The 6,932-nt window shown below is 48.8% G+C and overlaps 1 long non-coding RNA gene across 2 annotated transcripts in view; it reads right to left on the bottom strand.

The window, feature by feature from the left end:
* Positions 1-1,161: 1,161 nt before the first annotated feature.
* Positions 1,162-6,932, bottom strand: part of LOC111744942 — a 19,059-nt gene continuing 13,288 nt past the window's right edge. Inside the window, exons 2-4 of one of the 2 annotated variants that reach the window (XR_002782390.1) lie at positions 6,130-6,287; positions 3,652-3,772; positions 1,162-2,729 (exon numbers count right to left, since the gene is read on the bottom strand). This is a non-coding gene — a long non-coding RNA (uncharacterized LOC111744942). The other variant, XR_002782389.1, reaches the window with a different exon arrangement.

Below are 6,932 nucleotides of genomic sequence, written 5' to 3'. Positions count from 1 at the left end.
GGGCCCGATGCAGTCACACGAGTCCTCATAAGAGGGAGGCAGGAGGATCACAGGGAGAAGAGATGCGATGATGGGCGCGGGAGGGTGTAGTGATGTGAGGAAGGGGTCACGAGTGCCAGGGTATGTGGGTGGCCTCTAGAAGCTGAAAAGGACAAGGAAACAGAGTCTCCTCTGCAGCCCTAAGAAGGGACACAGCCCTGCTGACACCTTCGTTTTCAGAACTGTAAGATAAGTGTGTCAAGCCACTAAGTTTGTGGTGATTTCTTACAGTGGCCACAGGACACGAATGCAGTAGGCATGTTGTGAGGATTAGTGAGTTAACGTGTAATTGCTCCAGTGCGTAGCACATAGTGCGTGCTCAGTAAATGATGGTGCTTATGTGGATCATATGTTTGTAAGAACAGAAAAGTGGAATGATCCAAATGTCCATCACGAGTGCAGTGATTCCAAACTCCTTCCATGCTGTGGAACCGCGGCGACAGTTAATAAGGCCACTGCACAGGTACCGAGGAGGAGAAATGGTCATGGTATCACAGCTGTTCTGAGTCCTCCCTGCAGGTCACGACTGAGCTGAGCAGAGCGCTGACTGCATTATTCTTCCCGATCCTCATAACAATGCGCAGGATGTGTTGCAGGCTGAGAAACCACAAGGTAATAGGAACTGGGAAAGTCTAATATAAAGAATTATTAACTAAAATGGGATCGAAGAAACGGGATTGGCTAGTAAGAAGTAAAGGGACCTCTAAAGAATACGAGAATATAAGGAACAGTTCCTACCCCTAGGGCTGGGATAGAGCAATCCCCCCACCCCCTACCCCCCCACACCACCACCACCACCAAGAGCCCCATCCAGCCCCAGGTCTGAGATCCACATCTGGTTGGAGAGGAAATGGCTGTGGCTCATTGGATAGTAGAGAAATTGCCGAAGTGCTGCGCAGGCCCCATCCAACTGCTGGAAAGCCCTCTTTTGGGGTGCTGGGGAAGGGTGCTACCGGCCTCCCGCGCTGCGGGAGCCTGGTGCTGAAAAAGCGGCCCCCGTGGTAGGAGCTGAGCTAGAGAAACTGGCCCCCGTGGCAGAAGCCGGATGAGAGGAGCTCGTCAAAATCGGGAAGCAAACGCCTCTTTCTCAAGAAATGGCTGTCAGCGTCCTCTACTGGCAAAAGTAAACGTTGTGCCATCCGGCAAAGGAAAAATCAAAAGGACCCAGATCCGTTTTCACAGAGAAGGCATACATGATGAATTTGGAGCTGAGAGGCGATAAACTAACAACGGGCACAGAATTATTAGTTTCATTTTTACAGATAAGAAAACTGAGGCTCCAGAAAGGGGAAGCGGCACAACCAGTGCTAGGATTTGCTGTGCTCTACAAAGCATTTCGAACGCAGGTTGCAAAATTACCCATGTTACATAATTGTGGTAATAACTCCGCTATCATCCATAACTGTGCACAGACGTACTCTTCAAATTTGGAGGAATACACGCCAAATGCCAGTGGTTTCTTCTCGGACAGAGATTACAGAGAGGTCTCCTTCCTATATTATTAGCTATAAATTGCTGTTTGTAGGTCAAAAATAGTGAAATATTGCATACAGCTCAAAATATTTATTTCTGTGATGTTTGAAGTTTTCACAATGAGCATGAATTATTTTTATAAATGTGTCTATATATATATATGTATGTATACATCCATATACGTATACATATAATTTCATTATATATACCCACACAATAAATAAATGTATGTATGTTTTGGAAAGTCCTCCAACTGTCTTTTGCCTATAAGGTATCTTTTCCTCCAAAAAATAGAAATGCTAAGCTAACAGGGACCCAAAGACTTCTGGGGAAAATATTCATTGTTCAACCCCATTGCAAGCTCCCAGAGCTACTTGCTAATGATCCATGCTCTGTTTCTTGACAACTTACCATAGGAAAAACCTGTCATTTGTGTTCTTTCTATTTATTTTAGGAGATTTAAGTCATGAAACAGAAAAGCTGCTATTAAACAATGGTGGATCTCATGTGACAGTTAACCAAATTTAATTTTAGAAAGTATTTGAACTGTCCTTCATCTTAAATCTAAATATTCAGAATTCAAGAAAACATTTCAATGTCTGCAAAAACATATGAGGATAACTTTAAGGTAAAAGTTACTTTGCCTTCATACTAATTGCCTTTTCAAAGACAAAATGGTTGTATTTTTGTTTTGTTTTTTAGAAAATACAATACCTAAAAAAGGAGCTTCTCAGGGTTCTGGCCTGTTGTGGTAGGTGGAATGATATGACCGGCCCCCTCCAAGGAAAAAAAATGTCCCTATCCTAATTCTCAAAACCTGTGAATATGTCATGTGACAAAGGGGGGAATTCAGGTTGCAGATGGAGTTAAATTTACTAATCAACTGACCTTAAGATAGATTATCCTAGACTATCTGGGTGGGCCCAATGTAATCACAAGAGTTCTTGACAGTGAAAGAGACCTAGCACAGCAGGATATGCATTCTTCCCAAATACACGTGGGCAGTGTTCGGGCAGTGCGACAATGCGGCTTTCTTAACTTAATCAGGACATCTGTGAAACACCATAGCTAACATCATACTTGATGGTGATAAGCTGGATGCTTTCCCCCTAAGGTCAGGAACAAGATGAGGACCTTCACTTCACTGCCTCCGTTCAACTTCGTACTGGAGGTTTCAGCCAGGGCAACTAGTCGAGCAGAAATAAAAAGCATCTAGACTGGAAAAGAAGAAGTAAAACTCTATTTGCAGATGACATGGTCTTGTACATAGAAAATCCTAAAGAATTCATGAAAAAGCTCCTAGAATCAATAAAAGAGTTGAACAAGTTTGCAGGACACGAGATCAATATAAAATAAATTGTATTTCTGCAATAGCAATGAACAATCTGAAAGTGAAATTAAAACAGTTCTACTTGCAATAGCATCAAAAGAATAAAATATTTAGAAATACAGTTCACAAAAGTGCAGAAGTTTGGACTCCGAAAACTGCAAAACATTGTCGAAAGACATTAAAGAATATGTCGATGAGAGAACATCCCACATTCACGGATCAAAAATTTAATATTATTAAGATGGTAATACTCCCCAAATCAATTTACAGATCAACATAATCCCTATCAGAATTCCAGCTGGATTCTTGGTAGAAATTGACAAGCTGATTTTAAAATTCACATGGAATTGCAAGGGATTCAGCATAGTCAAAACGATCTTGAAAAAAAACAAAGCCGAAGTACTCATTCTTCCTAATTTCAAAACTTACTCCAAAACAATAATAATCGAGACAGTATGGTACTGACATAAGAATAAACATAGAGAAACAATACAATTAAGGATTCTGTAAGATCTTGGCTGTGGTAGAGGTTACATGGGTAAATCTGTCAGGACTCATCAACCTGTACATATAAAATATATATATTTTATTGTATGTAAACAATAGAGATGATTAAAGAAAAACATGCTTCCTGATTCAAAGAGTAAAGCCAAAATACAACAGAATCTGCACAAAGCGTACGTTGTTCAGCATTCACCCCGCCCGAAGGAGTTTCACATTACCCACAGCAGATTGAGGCGTGTAACAACGCACCAAGTTCTCTGCTTTGGGCTTATCTGATGACACTTGTTTGTAGATTAAAATCTTACCCAACAGATGGCTCCTGTGGGGAGACTTGGAAGGAGCCCTTGGTTCGAGGTGGGGAAGCTGGAGCCAGGAAGTGGGCATGAATAGGTCACAGAAGGCCCCTCGGTCGGTTATGGAGGTTGACTATTTGGAAGAAAACAAGCTATCAAGGAGGGTGACACAAGCAGATTTGCGTGTTAGAAACACCCATCAGAAAACAGCCTGGGAAAGGACTATAAGGAATAAAAGCATTTCCTAGATAGAGCAGGGGTCCCTAATCCCCAGGCGGTAGACCAGTACCAGTCCATGGCCTATTAGGAACCAGGCCGCACAGCAGGAGGTGAGTGGCAGGCCAGCAAGCAAGCAAGGGAGGCTTCACCTGTATTTGCAGCCGCTCCCCAGCGCTAGCATCACCGCCTCAGCTCCACCTCAGATCCTCAGGCGTTAGATTCTCATGAGAGCACTGGTCCCTGGTGCAACCAAAGGTTGGGGACCGCTGATCTAGAGGACACTCAGGAGGAGTTGTGGATGTCTAGTGAGGGAACTGGTGGCTTGCTCGACCAGGGCAGAGGTGGTGGGCAGTGAGGTGGTGGGCAGTGCAGGAGGCGGAGGGTCAGGAAAAGGAAGGGGACAGGGGTGGGGAGAGGGCAGGGCGGAGCTGTGGAGGAGAAAGGAGGCTGCTGAACTGCATGGGGCAGAGAGGCAGGGTGTGTTCTGTGGGGGACATTGGGGGCAGCTCTGAGGACTGGCCATCCCTGTAGCTGGGGGAGCGCAGGGTTCCAAGAGCTTCATACTTGGAGCTTCATACAGTTCCAAGAGCTTCATACAGTTCCCACCTGGAAGCCTCCGCGAGAGGTTCGGATGAAACAGAAGCAGCTTGTGAGCTCAGACGCCTCCTCCCCCAGGAAGTTTACTCTCATCCCAGCCCTGGTGGCCCTTGTTCTGACTCCCAGGCACCCAGCATTCATGAGTGTAAGTCAGGGCTGATGGCGTGTGTTCACTGAGTACAAGGCCCATGTCTGATCTGTCACTGGGTCCACTCATAGGTGGCCGCGGAATGTGTTGAGAGTGAGTGCGTGTGTGCCAGGCTGCCTGGGTTAAAATCTCAGCTATCGAGTATCGGTGGTATGCTGTATCATTGTTATGAGTGAATGAGCGAGGGGGTGCGGGATGGGACAGTCTGGTGGGTGGAGGGATGAAGGGACAGCATCGACTCCCCCTGGCCTGGCTCCACCTGGCAGAAATAGGTCCAGCTCAAGGCACCTGTTTGCATGTGTGTTGCCTGGGCCAGGGAATGCCTGGTTCCCAGGGACACCGGGTCCTCAGAATACCCGTTTCAGCTCCAAGGTGGGCTACCCTGAGAACCTGCTGACTTCTACCATGACCGCCACCTACCCCCACCCTACAGCATTACTTCCCTGGGGAAAGCAGTCTTGGTGAGGGTAGGGTGGGATCCCCCTAGTGGGACCCCCTCATCCCCTCTGTTCTCTGTCCTCACATCTTCCTTCCCAGGCTTGCTGGCCATTGTCCCAGATTCGAGGCAGGTCCTGGGAAGGACCTGGGGCTCAGGAGAGGCCAGAAACACCTCCCCACTCTCCTTTCTGACTCCACCTTCTGGGGACACCTGGGCTGCCAGGAGGGCTGGCTGTGGGTCATCCTTCCCTGGTGGGAAAATGAAGAGATGGGGTCTGGGGAAGAGAAGGAAGGACAGAGAGCTAAAGGAGGAGGGCAGAGGGCTGGGGGCAGAGCAGGAGCACTCTGGTGTGAACTGACGGGCTGCCACACTGTTGTCCTGGCCACTCTATTTGCTGGGCCACCATGGCAGGCCTGTGACACTGCCGCCCAGCGGTTCCTTTGGGGGGTCCTGTCTCTGAGCACAGGCACTGAGGTAGCGGGGAGGCAGGTGGCTTTAAGGGAGGGCTTCGGAGCTGAGGCCTAAGGCTGGATAGTGGTCTGACCCTGGTCACCTCATAGAGTCAGGGCTTTAAACGCCATCTGCATCCCCCACCACCGTGGAGCCTCCCCCGAGCCCAGCCTCTGTGCTTCTGCCTGGCTGGGCGATGGGCTCCGCAGACTGAGCTCTCGATGCCCACGAAAGTGCTCAGCCTCGCCCAGTGGCAAATGGCAACTCCACCCCTCCGGGCTGGAAGCCAGGTTCACCATGCTTACTTCACATCCCATGCAGCCACCAGGTGCTCGGGCTCCAACCACCCGGCACCTCTGACTACCCTTCACTGACCCCACCCTACCCTGCCAGGCCACCAGCCTCTCTTATCTGGGCCTCTGCGGCAGCCACCTCACTGGTCTCCCCATTTCCACCGTTGCCCCCTGCAATCCACCGTCCTCACAGCTACCCGAGAGAGAAAGAACGTAAGTCAGGTCGCCTGCCTCTGCCGCCCAAGACCTTCTGACGCCCCCATTTCACTCAGTACAAAGTCAGATCCCTGCCCTTGGCCTGCAAAGCCAGTGCCCCCTGTTCCCAGCCTCTTCTCTGCCCCCACCTCTCACTAGGCAGGACTGCTGTCCAAAGCCAAAGCACTCTGGGTTCATCTGAATATGGTCCGTGATTTCATTTGTTCCAGATTGTTCCAAACTGCTGCGTTGAGTTTCTTTGTCTGAAACCATACAGTTGAAATCCCATACGTAATAGTGAATTTATCTGTAAAAGTGAAAAATGTTTCTTGGTTAAAGAAAAGTCATTATAACTCGTCATACTATTTTTGCAACTTTTCTATAAATCTGAAAACACTATAAAGTTTATTAAAAAAGAAACAAAAGGGGTGGGGGAAGGGGAATAATTATACTGAAAAAGGAGTCACTGCCCCCAAGGGACACTTTGTAAGAGCCACCCTTCATGTGAGGCGGGTGTGTAACAACACCCAGGTCTGTGACTAGGGCTCTCACATGTGTGCACACGCGTCTGCTGAGTTGGGGGGTGGGGAGCGGGGAAGGTGGCCCTCCTGTGTCAGCTGAGTGAACCAGAGCATGGCTTCGGGTCGCACCGTTACAGGAGGCAGAGCTTGCAGGCCTCCGGAGAGGCTCAGGGAACATTCGGGAGGGTGGCCGAGGCAGGGGTGTCTGCAGCGCCAGCAGAGGGCAGTCAGGTGAGGCTTCTGCTCCGAGGATGCCTCTCAGCTGGACCTTGAAGGAGGAATGGGATTTACACTGGTGTTTGCGGGGGTGGGGAGGGATGGGGAGGGGAGTGTTGGTGGTTCCTTTAGGGGGAAGGCGGAGACTGCCAGTCAAGCGGGATGTGGGTGTCAGAGGTTGGATGGAGGCAGGCGAGGACAGCATGGACGGAATC

This window comes from Pteropus vampyrus, unplaced genomic scaffold (genome assembly GCF_000151845.1).
Source record: "Pteropus vampyrus isolate Shadow unplaced genomic scaffold, Pvam_2.0 Scaffold144, whole genome shotgun sequence".
In the NCBI taxonomy this organism is placed as follows: domain Eukaryota; kingdom Metazoa; phylum Chordata; class Mammalia; order Chiroptera; family Pteropodidae; genus Pteropus; species Pteropus vampyrus.
The sequence above is the reverse complement of the archived record's forward strand: the minus strand, read 5'-3'. Positions and strand labels throughout refer to the sequence as shown.